This window comes from Protopterus annectens, chromosome 15.part0 (assembly GCF_019279795.1).
Source record: "Protopterus annectens isolate FY-2018-M chromosome 15.part0, PAN1.0, whole genome shotgun sequence".
NCBI classification, from domain to species: Eukaryota; Metazoa; Chordata; order Ceratodontiformes; family Protopteridae; genus Protopterus; species Protopterus annectens.
Window position 1 is genome coordinate 780,247,674 of NC_056749.1, and position 15,516 is coordinate 780,263,189.

Below are 15,516 nucleotides of genomic sequence, written 5' to 3' on the forward strand. Positions count from 1 at the left end.
TTCCCAGGTTGCTGTAGGATCAGTTGTAAAGCCGTTCCTCTTTGCTGCGTAATTACTGCACAGTGTCATTAACCTCAGATGACACATGTGGAACTTGTTTTAATTGATTTCCCTTTCTCAGGAAGAGGAACTCTATGTTCCTGGGTAAACCTATAGGCTTATTTTGCAAAATATTCATGCTGGAAGTGCTCTATTTGTTCGTTAATGTATCTAATAGTAGCATAAAAGGAACCACCTCCTTTTTGTTTCAGCATGACCTAGCTAACAGTTTTAAAATTGATATTAAGAGTTTTAATGCACCTGAATTATTTGCTTTTGTTGTCTACTTTACAAGTCAAACTTTAGTCTATCTGACAAAAAATGACATTTACTATGGAACAACGTATAAAATGTCAATTGATATTTTGTTACTATGAGGCCTCTTTTGTAGTATTGGACTTCTGTTAGGATGTATTTCTTTTTTTATTATTTTTTTCTGATACTGACTGTGCTGTTAACTGGACTATAAAATACTAGTGTATTTATTTATCTCTATCTCTCTCTGTCAGTCTATCTAAATATTCATTTGTTCATTCATTTGTTGATACTCACTTTATCCAGTACAGGGAGCCAAAGTTAAGAGCAGCATTCAATGAATGCAAAGCAGAAGATCTAATTTTGATCACCTTAGACAGGCTGTCATTCCACTGCAGGATGCTGACACATTTCTCCAGAGCACATCCCTGGAAGTGTGATAAAAGTGAGACTCACAGCAAAAACTCACGTGGACACAGTGATAGCATGCATACTCTGCACAAAAGGCACCACAGTCAGTAACTGCAATGGAGAGGCAGTAAGTAATTAGGAAGCAATAACTGCTATACCACTATGTTCTTTCTATGCAGTTTACGTGCATATGTTTTGCTAACCAGGTCATAGCCCATTTTCAGAGGAGATCTGGGAGTACTGTCTTGCTAAGAGGCTTGTTTAGATTACACAGTAAGCAGGTGGAGACTGACAGGATCAAACCCAGGACTACAGGATGACAATCATATGCAGTTTATGAAAACTTCTAGAATATAAATATGAAATATGTGGGGGGTCTGTTATGCGGTAAAAGGCACACTTTACATTGTAACTTTAAGGGATAATGTTCAAAAAATGACAAAGCTATGAATCATGAAATTTGTTCCCTAATCCCACAGTACAATATATCTCATATGGTGTACAGGCAGTCCAACATATTTAGTGTATTCAATTTTTTATAATTTTTAGTTTGAATTGCTTTTTCCCATTCATTTCATTTGGGTGCAGTAATTATATACATACTATGCAGGAATGCATATAGGTTCCAAAAATTGTTCTAAACAGGATCTTTACCAAGTGGTCTTTTTCTGTAATTCAGAGGTATGTTTTAAAGTTTTTTCTCAGTATTTTTGTTAAATTTTGCAGAAGCATTTAATAGTTAAACTGATTGATTCATTTCATGTAGAAAATGTCACTAGATAGATGGGCTAGTATGTGGACCCTTTCCAGAGTCTACCTATCTATGTATATCTATTGTTATGTCCATATATATATATATATATATATATATATATATATATATATATATATATATACAGAGAGAGAGAGAGAGAGCGCGCGGGAGAGAGAGAAAATGACATGAAAAAATAGCATATAAAATGAGGGAAGTTATCTGAAGTTAAAATGTTCTTACATTAAACATATCGGAGAATTCCTTACTTTTTTTAATTTCTCCAAGTCTTTTGGCATTCTAATACCATGACGGGAATGGAGCCCATTCCTAAATCAAAGTATGATTAAAGTTCATGAAATTAGCATTGCTTCAGTCTTTGATGTTACCCAGAAGTGCTGTTTGCAGTATCCAAAATGTACCCATTAATGACTCTTTCTGCAATTTGTACAGAGTTACATGTATCTGTAACATATCTAAGTAGTAATCTAACATGATGCCCAAACCATGGAACTAGCTGATTTTAACATTTTAATTGCATATGTAATGAGCATTGAATTTAAGTCATATGCCTACCTTATGTTGTTTTTTTTTTCTTTCTCACTGTTAATATCTACCACATGTTAAGTCTTCAGTTTGCTATGCTACCTGTATATAAGACTAAGTATTGTAATTGCACTGTCATTGTATACAATGTCACTACCTGCTACTACTGTAAGAACTGTCTTCTAGAAGCATTGTTATACAAGATTATTGGTCTCGTCTCCCACTTGACCAATTTATTCTGTTCTAGTCTTTTTACAGTTATGAATGTCTGTTACTATTTTTTCTTTATTGTATTATACAATTTTCTTTCTACTAACAAAATAGTTACTAAAAATGGAGTTTTTTTCCCCAGGCCTCTGCTGAAAAAGGGTTTTATGACCAGTCGGACTCTCCCGGTAAACAAATGTAAAATAAAATAAAAAAAATATATATTGTAATTCTTTTTTTATAAGACCAATTGTTCCAACTATTACTACTGGAACCGTCTGGGTATCTTTCTTCCACGTTGCCCTCATTATTAAAATAGCAAGATCTGCAGGCAGAAACAAGGGCGTTCCTTGCAGTGTAAAATTCCTAATGCTATAGAAATTAATTGCTGTTCCTGTAGCAGTTAATGCTATAAGCTTTCTCCACTTGGTCTACTAGTAGCTTTTTAAAATTTCAGCAACTTGTTTTTTTTTCCTAAAAGACTCTGTGAAGATGTGCCATACCATAGGTATAACACTTAAACTAGGATCTATAGGTAAATGAATGATCTGTTTTTGCTTTGTCTAACTGTATATATTACTTGAATATATAGCATACATTATTCTGTCTAAATAGTATGTCTTGCAAACATATATACATATATATATATATATATATATATATATATATATACACACACACACACACACTAAGGTTTCATCAAGGGTCTTTTTCTGCTTGTAATATTCCCAACATGATATGACCTGTGATATGACCTATCTTACATTTTTCTCATCTGTTGTATTTGCTTGTTGGTTTCAATGTGGAGCTTTTCTTCCCGCTCCTTTGCTGAAAATGTGTTTTCCACACAGTCAGACTCTCCTGGTAAACAAAAGAAAAATATATAAATAAAATAAATAAATAGTCTTACTGAAAACTTTTACTCTTTTAACTTTTCTGAAGTGAGGTCTCCTGGTTTTTGGACTTTGGTTTTCAAAGAAGATATGGTATAAATGTTGTGCAACTGTTACTGGTTTATTAGCAGGGGCGGCACTCGTGACACAACAGCTTGAATATAATTACATGTAATAATATTGTGGCTCATACAGTGAAGAGAAGTCAGCTGCCTCTCTGCACTGGGAGGCAATGATGCTTTGTGAACTCACTGAGTCTGATAAAATTACAAATTTCATTAATGTGAGCTATAGTGCAATATTGTTTTATGTAGAATTTGGGATAATAAAAGGTAATGTATGTAGGATTGCCACCTTTTCAAATGCCCAAAGTGGGACATTTTTGGTACAAACATCAGATTTTGTAGAGCGAAACATACCCACGGCCAGTACCAAAGACAGAACTTCACTTTTTTGCCTAAATAAAAGCTTATTCTTTTAGCATTTTAGTTGCTTATTCTATTTCTTATAACATTTAGGTGTTTCAGATACAGAATAACTGTTTTATGCAACTATTACATAAATAATTTTGTCCTAAAATCTCAGGACATTTGCCATTTTTTCAATTTTTTTGCAGGACACAACTACCCAAAAAGGGACTGTCCCTCGCAAAGTGGGACAGGTGGTAACTCTAAATGTTTGTTCTAGCTTAGTAATTAAAAGCTGAAGTCCTTCTTCCCTTCTAGAATCAAATATAAGAGGTGCACCAGATTATAGTTTATTTTCATTTTTTGCAGTGGTTAACTAATTTGTTAACATTATTGTCAGGGTAGTCAGTTTAATATATGGAATTATTTTTGCTTAGCCTTTTTGTGGTAGCGCATGCCTTTGCTTTTATTGGAATTAAGTCAGTTATTTGACAGCAGGCCAGTTAAAATCTGAGATAATTTTTTTGAAATGTATTTTAGCATGCCTTTGATTTTCAGTGGATTATGTTATTACTTTGCAGTTTGGTGGTTTAGTTATATCTTTTTGGTTATACTTCTTTAGTTTAATGCAGAATCTTTTTGGTTATACTTCTTTCATTTTATGCAGATTTTTATTTAGTAATGTAGACTTGTTACTGATTGTTGTGTGTATTTTATTTTTAATTTTTTTTTATTCTAGTTTTGATTTTATGACCTCTCAGCTCTGCCCTAAGCATGTAGCATTTACTTCTCTTACCTCATTGATTCATTCCTTCCTTCCAGAAGGAAGAGACTATTACATATTCCCATCACTGGACTTCACAGTCACAGAAATGATTGCGTGCACTTCTCTGTGCATGCGTGTGTGTGCGTATGTGTGTCCTTGCAATGGTGTTTGGACACTAACTGCCCTCTGTTGTTAATATAATAGCTACCATGAGATCCATACATTAATACATCCAATGTTAGACGTTCATGTCTAACTCCAGTAGTGACCTCCATGGACAAGTTCCACCATCCACATCATTTATTAGGTATGTAGAGTATTAAAGTAGATTTACATTCTGTTTGCTGTATTATACACAGTGCTCTCACACCAACTGACAATTTAGAGTCACTTATCCACCTCCTACATGTGTTTAAGTCATGGGAGGAGACCAGAATATCCAGAGAACCCCCATGTAAACAGAAGGAGAATGCAAAGACTCCACAGAGCAGGCATCCCAATCAAGAACAAAACCGGAGAATCTTTTAATATGAAAATGGTAAAGCTACTTACTATCCTCGTGTGCATCTGCACCATAAGATGAAGCTACATATGCTTGTAATAACTCTTACTCATTTTTACCATAAAGATTTCTAGCATTTTTTTAGTGTTATTTATGTAAAGCCTTTTGGCATTTTGTTTTATTGTTCTGAAGTCCTAGTGGAGAAAAACAGAACTTTATAATTTGCTTTTGTGATTAAAAGCAGATAGACATTTTTAGCCTATTAGGCTTCATGCAGTTATGGGTGAGAGTAAATGCAGGGTTGTACTATCATCCTCTACGGCATGTTCCAAGGATTTTTACTGTCAGTGTCCCTAACTGCCATGCCATGGCTTGGTGTATGCCAGTGTTTTCCACTGTTTTTATTGTGGGGAGGAGGAGAACTTAACACTCCCATTTCAGAGAAAAACAAAGCAGTTAGATCAGTTAGGGGTTTAAGGCAGTCATCACCTCTTCTGATAAATTTACATAAGCAGCATCACAGTATTGAAAGCTAGGCTTTAAATGGTGGTTATTTGTAATAGTTTATATGTTAAGACAACTTAAATGTGGTATCAAAGATTTCAGTGACATTTTGTGAAAAGTCAGAAAATATTTTTTCTTGTAAAGCATCAACACATTTACCATTTTCAAGTACCATCTCCAGGACAGAACTGCAGAAAGAGAGACAAGTGGCAACCCTATTAACTAGATGCACTGATAATGTTCATGAAAAGGTCTTTTATATTTTTTGTGACATCTTCCTATGCAGATCCGTGGTAAGAGATTTCCACTGACTTTGAATCAGTCCTTACATTGTTAGACTGCATAAGCATTTTGTACTCCACAAAGGAAATTTGACCATTGATGGCAACCATAATATACAGCTGAATTTACTTCAGATGGCATGGAACAGTGGTGTAGCAGTTACTGTTGTCACCTCACAGCAAGAGGTTCTCTGGTTCAATTCTCAGCTGGGATGCCTTCTGTGTGGAGTCTGCATGCCCTCCCTACATTCACATGGGTTTACTCTGAGTGATCTGGTTTTCTCCCACACTCCATGTGGGTTTCTGCTGGGTGGTAAGGTTTCCTCCCACATTCCAAAGACGAGAAGTAGGTGGATTGGATTTGGACACTCTAAATTGGCCCTAGGTGTGAGTGTGTGGTGCACCCCTTGAGGATGGTTGGGCTATGGGCTAGCAACCTAAGCCTGTAACTCTGCGCTGAAAGGTGCTTGTTGTCTGATGTAGCTCATGGTGCATGAAAAAGAGATAGAATTTACTTTAATGTATGCTTACTATGTGATCTTGTATTAAAAATATTAAGAAAAAGAAATCAGAAGTACTTAACTGTGTTTAAATACACATGTGCACACACACAAACACACACACACACACACACACACACACACACACACACACACACACATACTTTATATATATATATATATATATATATATATATATATACATATATATATAGATTCACTTTATAATCCCAAAATTCTGAAATACCGAATTTCAGAATCTCGAGATCATAAAGCCAAAAGTTTACAATACCGAATCCCCAGAAGCGCAAATTTTGAAATCCCGAATATTACATACACACATGCGCATACACACAACTCCCCCCCACACAAACACATGAACCTACACCACAGACAAGCAGGGGAGCAAGCCCCCCTGCACCCAACACACCCCCCTACTTAAATAATTTAACTCTAAGGTCGCACTACACAGACACATGAAAACATCACCATACAAGCTACATTCCCTTTGCACACACACACATCATAGTAACACAACACACTGACACACTCTAAATCCCCTAAACAAAACCCTTAAATATAAATACTTGCCTGAATCTCCACCTATCCATTCATACAGCGCAACACCAGAAGTGCTAATTCAAAATCTCCGAACTTCGGGATTTTGAATTTCGCGCTTCTGGTGTTTCGGTATTGTCAGTCTTCAGCTTTATGTTCTCGAGATTCTGAAATTCGGTATTTCAGAATTTCGGGATTATAAAGTGTTCCTTTATATATATATATATATATATATATATATATATATATATATATATATATATATATATATACACACATAGATATATATGCAGATATATATATATATATATATATATATATATATATATATATATATATATATATATATATATATAGGTTCATAGGTGTATACTAGGCTAATGGCCCTGGAGCCTTTGCAAGCTTAGCCCATAGGATTACCATGGCATCGTGCCACCCAACCTTAGTTCCCAGTGCCTCTTTCAAATAGAGCCACGGAGTGATCCCCAGGGTGAATTTTCTATTTCCCATCCACTCATCAAATTTCTCTTGAAGAGGGCCAGTGAGGCACTCTGCTTGGCATGTATGGGAAGTCTATTCCACAGCATGAGCAGTCTCTCGATTATGAACCTGTCCCTCCAGATTGTTCTGTTGATTGTGGTAATGAGGTTGAGGTCTCTGGAGCATGTAGTGTGGAGGTATTGGGATTTATTTAGATGTAGCATTTCTAACAGAGCTGGATCAGATATGGCTTTGTAAGTCAAGCAGAGATCACCTCTAAGTAGGTGATATGAGACAGAGAATAGTTGGAGTTTTTTGAGTCTGCCCATATAGGACAAGTGTTTAAGGTCTAGGATCCTCTTTGTGAGACAATTTTGAGGCCTCTCCAGTTGGTGCAGGTGTCTAGTGAGGTGCACGCCAAATGGGGCATTGTACTCAATGATTGGCCTAATGAGGGAAGAATAGAGAGAGGCAATGACATCTTTCTTCCTTGATGCAAAACCCTTAGTAATGAGATGTGCCACATAGAAGGACTTTCTGATCACAGTGGCAATGGTCAAAAAAAAAAGGTTGCTGTCAACCGGTGTTCCCAGATCTCTTATGATGCCTTCTGTGTTCAGTGGACTACCATTGATGTGTTAATTCATGGGAACTGGGTTTTTCCCAAAGGGGATGACGACACATTTTGTGGCATTGAGCTTAAGGCCATGGTTCTGACACCAATCGCTGGTCTCGGTGAGGTCTTTCTGTAGGATGTCAACATCACTTGGGGAGTTAATTATGGCTCCCAACTTGCAATTGTCTGTGAACTTTGTCAGCCAGTGTCCATTCGTGTTGGCCTGGACTTCAGAGAAGCAGATACCAAACAAGAGAGGACCCAGGACCTAACCCTGTGGGATTCCACTCGTGACTGGTCGGCAGTCAGCTACTTTCACACTGTGGTTTCTATCTGTGTATATATATATATATATATATATATATATATATATATATATATATATATATATATATATATATATAGTGTTTATATTACATTATCAAATGTTCATTTGTTCGAAAATGTAAATATAGACCCGTAAATATTGAAGTACCATAACAGTGAAATCTTAGAAGATCAAAATAACCATAGCCAAATTAAGGAACTCCCTCCCACCCACAATTACCTCCATACCATCATGCACCCACTTCAAAACTTTACTAAAAGCACACCTAAAAACATGCTGGCTATGCCCTTGCAACTCCCACTCTAATATCACCCAACCCATCCAACCACTACCTTTCTTTCCACTCCACTAACTACCTTGATTATAGCAAGCTCAGATGCTCATAAGCCTAGTATTTATTATACAGTAGGAACTTCTTATTGTAACATTTGTTAATGTCTGTTATGTACTTCACAGATAGATTCTAGTTGTCTACTGATGTACTAAGTTCTTCATCTGTACATATGTTGTAAGTAATTGCTATGTAAATTGTTAATGGCTATGTAATCCAATGTAACTACTGCCTGTTTGTTTTAACTGTGGAGCTTTTCTCCCCGGGCCTCCGCTGAAAATGGACCTATGTCCAGTCGGACACTCCTGGTCAACAAATATAAATAAATAAATAAATAAATAAATAAATAAATAAAAATCACAAAACTGAATAGTCATAGTTGGCCCACTTGACACCCCATGCCTGTGATAAGCTAACTCCTTAACTTCTACTTAAACAAACCAAAATAACTATTATCACACACCCAGAAAACATTTTAAAGCAACCTAACTAAAATTTATCAACAAACAGAATTCACACTAACAATAAAACAACTTATTAAAATTGACTACTATCCCTAACCAGAATAACAACAACATAAAATCAAATGTACGCAGTTCACCTATTTCTGCTTTTGTGAGGAGCTGTGCCCCCCACACCCCCTGCTAATTAAATATACCAACTCCGAGATCGCCCTACAGTGGGGAGAGTGGAATGTGAAGTTTCAAACGACAACATCATAACCTTGCCCTATTTCATTATAAATCTGACATATACATACATTCTATAAAAATATAGCTTTCCTGCACAGTCATCTTGCAACTCCGTACACTTATTTAGTAGCTAATTACTATCCTATAAACTAACTCTGACGCAATGCCATATGGACGTGATTCGTCAGTAAATTGCAGTGGGCCAACTATAACTTTTTGACAACGCTGATTTTGACATTTTCAGACTTTGCTATTCTGGCAGTTTGACATTTACGGGTCGATATTTCTATATATGTATATGTGTGTATATAAATATATATATATATATATATATATATATATATATTCAAAGCCTAGCTAATAAAACTACTGAGCTGCACTCTTGGATTGCTTACAAGGCCCCTCACATCCTATCCCTATCTGAAACATGGCTCAAGCCACATATCTCTAATAGTGAAATACTCCCTCCTGGCTACAACATCTACCACTCTGACAGACCTTCAAAGAAAGGAGGCAGCATAGCCATCCTCTACTCTAGCAGCGTTAACCTTTCACCTTACCCCACACCTATTCCCAGCTTCCACCCTGCTGAACTTCTCATTCTAAACTTTCATCTGAATTCCCACAAAAAACTGGCTATTGCTTCCATCTATCTTCCTCCTGGCAACAATGTACCCATTCTGGAAAACATCTTATCCTGGTTCACTCTCAACATACCTTATGAAACACTCATCCTTGACGATGTCAATATAGACTGGTCAAAACTCTCTACTGACTCTCCCTTACTTAGTATTCACCTTCATGGTTTCCACCAACTCATTTCTACCACCACTCATTTACACAAAACCTCAACCTCCAGCTCCATAAAAGACTGGATTCTTACCAACACCCCCCATCACTACCACCAGCCCACAACCTTACCAGACTCCCTTAGTGACCATCTCCCTACGTTCATCCTGAGATACGACTCCCATACTCTTAAACCCCACTTTTTCAAAGACTGTAGAAAATTACCTACATTTAATTCTTCACAGTTTAACTCTATTCTACAAAACATGTACTGGCCCATCCTTAGACAACTCCCTCTAAATGATGCTGTTAACACTTTTAACAGCATTTTCCTGAATACTCTGGACTTCCTAGCTCCCTCCAGGAAGATTAGAGTGAGATCCAATCATGCTCCGTGGCTTTCAAAGGAAACTAAGTCCATCATGAAACAAAGAGACAGTGTCTGAAAAGCCTGGATCAAAATTAAACTAACACCTCTTCTTCTCAAATACAAACAACTACGCAATCTTGCTAAAAAAACAGACAATAATAGACAAAAAGTCATTCTATAGCTCAGGCCAGCACAAATATAATTCAAATCCTCGGAAATTTTGGACAACACTTAACAGCATCCTTTACCCAGATAGTCCCTCTAACCCCTCCCCCTACCCAAACACAACTCCTGATGAAACAGCTACCCTACTTAATTCACATTTTATTTTCTCCATCCAAAATCTCCTACCCTCTCAACCTAACTCCTCCTCTTTACCTGACCCCACCCCCACCCCCAACACTACTTCTTTTTCCTTTAATCCAGTTCCCATTTCCTACATCAAATCTCTACTGCTCAAACTCAAACCCTGCTCTCCCTCTACTGACAAATTACCTCCTACCTTCCTCAGACTCGCAACTGAGTCTGTTGCCTACCCAGTGACAATATTAATAAATAGATCTATGCAAGAATCTACTGTTCCTACCCTTTAGAAATCTTTCTACGCTATCCATCTCCATAAAGGAGGTAACTCCACTGACCCTTCCAACTATCGACCTATTGCCATTTTGTCCCCACTATCAAAGATACTAGAAAAATGTATCTAAACTCAGCTTCTCAATCACCTTCTCAATCACAACTTGCTCACCCCTACCCAACATGATTTTCACCCCTCTCACAGCACAACAACTGCCCTACTCTCCTTCACTCACACCATTGCAGAATCTTTGGACAACAATAAACTTACTTCCTTCTCTTTCTTGACCTCTCCAAAGCTTTTGATACAGTGTCTCATCCATTACTTCTATCTAAACTTGCCAAGTTTCACCTGTCCACCTCCACCCTCAGCTGGTTCGCTAACTATCTGTCTGGACGTAAACAATCGGTCAAATGGCTCTCCTCCTCTTCTCCTTCCCTGCCCATCTCTACTCGTGTTCCACAAGGTTCCATCTTAGGTCCCCTCTTATTCAACATCTTCACCAATGATCTTCTCACCTTGTGCTATTAGTCTTCTGTCATACAATATGCAGACGACTTCACAATTATTTCTACAGCTAACAACATCTCTGACCTACACTCCCGAACCCAAAAAGCTCTACTTTCCACTGAACAATAGGTTTCAAAAAACGTACTGATCCTCAATCCCACAAAAAACAAACTCTTACTCTTTCTGCCCCATTCTCTTACTCTTTCTGCCCCATTCTCTTATTCTTTCTGCCCCTCTATCTTACTCATCATAAATCCTCCTTTGTCATTAAGTCTTGTAACAATACAGCTATCCAACCTAACACCTACACCAAATTCCTAAGAGTCATCATCGACGATGAACTAAAATTCAATCAACACATACAGCAATGCATAAAGAAAACAGATCAGAAACTACGTCTCTTATACCGGAACAAAAAATATCTCAGTTCTGAGGCTAGACTCACCCTAGGACAAGCACTTCACCTCCCCTCTCTCAGCTATGCTGCTCCAGTTCTCACAAATATCCAAAAAACTACCCTGAATAAGCTCCAACAATCCTACCACAAAATATCCAGATTCATCACTAACTCCCCAAACAACACACAACACTGTATTGCTTTAAAGTCTCTACAATGGCTGGAACTCCCACAACTACTACAGCTCTACCAATGCTTCACTCTATACACTTTAAACCCTCCTACTGTCCATCTATATCTCTCCTTGTCTCTGTGTACACCCCATCTCGACCCCTCCGCACCTCTAATCAACAATTGCTTCATATTTACCACCCAAATAAGTCAGTAGGTAAGCTAACCTACAAACACTCTGTGGCTCAAGCCTGGAACAAACTTCCCCTGGACATACGCTCAATCTCTCACACCCTACTATTTAAAAAGAAACTTAAGACACATTTACTCAATTCCAGAATTTGCCCCTGCTATGACCTTACATAGTTCTCCCCTCCCCGACATTGGAATCACTTTCAGTTGATCCTGCTCACACTCTGCACTCTCCCTCACTAGTATAGTTACATAGAATTGTCCTGAAGAAAAAAAAAACGTGCTGTTGTTTAATTGCTGCTAGTGTTTGCTTCTATTGTTTGCTGTGCTTGTTTACTACTGTAATGATTTATTGTACTATCTGGAGCTTTTCTCCTCGAGTCTCCAGTGAAAATGGAACAAAATCCCAGTTGGACTAACCCGGTTAACAAATGTCAATAAATAAATAAATAAATGTTTTATATATATATATATATATATATATATATATATATATATATATATATATATATATATAGATAAATATACACATATACACAAACACATACACATGCACAATATATATACATATATATATATATATATATATATATATATATATATAGCATGTGTGTGTACAACATGGGTGCATACAATTCGTTATTTAGAACAGTTAAGCATTGTTAATATATAAATATAATATATATAATATATAATATAATATAATAATTATATAAACTGTTATATATATATTATATATATTATTGTTAATATATAAATATAATATATATAATATATAATATAATATAATAATTATATAAACTGTTATATATATATTATATATATTATTGTTAATATATCTCTTTCAGATCTGGTTCTGCCATTCAACACATCAGGTAACGAGTGCTCTCTAGCACTCATTTCTGTGTGGTTATGGTTTTGGGTTGCTAGCTTGGTGCCCAGCTCTCTTCCCATGTTCGCACATGGGGTCAGGCACACCACACTCGCACACACACACTCATGCCTATGGTCAATTTAGTGTGTCCAGTCCACCTACTGCATGCCTTTATAATGTGGGAGGGAACCGTAAACCCAGAGGAACACAAGGAGGACACGCACACTCCAAAAAAAGGCAACTCAGTCAAGAATCAAACCAGGGAACCTCTTGCTGTAAGGTGACAATGCTATCTGCTGAGCCACTGTGCCACCCATTACTAAAGTATACATTCTAGTAAATGTTTCTTGATGTTTTACTTATTTATTGTCACACATTGGCTATGTGTTGCACATGCAGTCTTTGTCAATGTCTTTATGACAGAGCTTTTTCCTTTGTATTGCTAAGTGCATTTATTATTTGTTATTGTCATTGCCAATGTATCTTGAGTCATGGCTGAAAAGGGTCCTGGGACCAGTTCACTTTCCTGGTTACCAAACTATATAAAAATATGAAACAGAAAAAAATGGGGTGAACATGACATTAATAATTAAAGAACTAGTAAAGCACATTTTAATTCTGTATCATTCATGAGACAGAAAAAAAATTTCCACTGAAGGCATTGGGAGGTAGCAGACAAACTTAGTTCAGAGTCCTACTACTTGTCACCTGTAAATGTACAGCAAGGATCTTTTACTACAGTGAGTTTTCACACCTCAGTATGAGATTGTGGGGGTAGGTCTGTTATTTACCTAGTTTCTTTTACTGGCAGTAGTTAGCTATTAATAGCATAGAACAAGCTCTGGCAGACAAATAAATGAAGTTTAGTGAGGGAAACATAGAAGTTGCTCTGTTACAGGAGGTGTGTTAGATGACAGTACTTCACAGTCCTGCCATTCTATCTTAATGGCATGAGAAAACACCATTTCCTTATGTTAACATGACTCATATAAAGAGGACTTGAAATGTATTGTGGGAGAAAGGAATGAAAACAAGAAAACAAGATCATGTTACCAAGGCAGGCCTCATCATCCGTCATTTTGAGAGAAACACATTAAAATTTTAAAAGAAGCACTTGAAGCGATTTTGAAGAATTAAAATAGCTCAGAAAACAAAGATGCAATGACAAAAACATGTTTTTTTTAGTTCTAAGGTGGAGGTTTCCTTTAATCATTTATACACAATCTACACAGGTCATCAGTCATTGTGAACTAAAACATGGCTTTGTAACTCACAACTCATGCTCAGTCCCCAAAAAACACACTATAATTTTTTCCCCAAGTGCCTCCATATAAAAAACAAAAGTTAAAGTCTCATCTCTTGGTAATGCAACAGTTACTTCTCATAGCAAATTATTAGGGGTGACAGTGGATGATAATCTTAAATTTGACCTGCATATACAAAATTCCATAAGAGAAAGTCATCAAAAACTAGGGATGCTTTACAGAGCCAAAAATGTGCTCACCAGCACAACTAAAACTACATTTGCAACTACGTATCTCCTCCCTACACTTCTTTATGGTGCTGCCATCCTTACTAACATTCAGGCATCACAAAAATTAAAACCTGAACAGTGCTATAACAAAGTTGCTACGTTTGCAGCAAATAACCATTTCAGAACCTACTGCTGTATAGCACTAAATAAACTTAAACTGGTTAGAGCTACCCTGTCAACTAATATATACACAACTTGTTACCACCTAAACAATCACTCAGAATCCATCTGCTTTCCATCACTAAAAAACATTCTACACAACTATGTTCCTAGTCAGTCATTACAATCTAATGACAAAAAGCTCCTGTCTGTCCACAAACCTAACAAATCCACTGGGCATTGTCTGTACTCGAACCATGTTGCTAAAACTTGGAACTCCTTACCTGTATCCATGAGCTCAGCACCTTCCCTCTCATCCTTCAAAATCACTCTGAAAGACTTCCTAGACAAAAGCTGTCTCTGTTCTTGTTCAACACTAGGGTTAACTATACCTCTAAATGTGAACAAATACATATTTATACCTCACATCTCCTCACTCTCCATTATTCAACTACTTCCTTACTGCTATCGTTTACTCTGTCCTGGATTTCTCTCTAAATACACCTTAAGAATGCTTTCTTCCTCACTTCATGTTCCAATTCCTGTTTGCATTATACCAACTTACCTTTAATTTCACTATAAACTGGCTAAAATTTCATTAAATATTAAATCATTGTCATATAACTTGTTAACCAATGTTTCCATATTATGTATAATTTGGTATAATTTTTTTAAAATGCATTTTTTTTGTATTATTTTTAAAGATTATAAAATTATTGTTCTTAAAATATTTTGTAATACTTTGTATCTTTTCTCCCTGGGCCTCCACTGCAAATGGTCTCCTAGTCAGTCGGACTTTCCTCATAATCAAATGCTAATAAATAAATAAATAAATAAATAAATTGTAAAAAAGCAGCATTCACTCTGAAAAGAAAATCAGATAGACTGGAAAGGAAAAAAGTACATCAACATGTTTCTTTCAAAGCTGAAATGAAC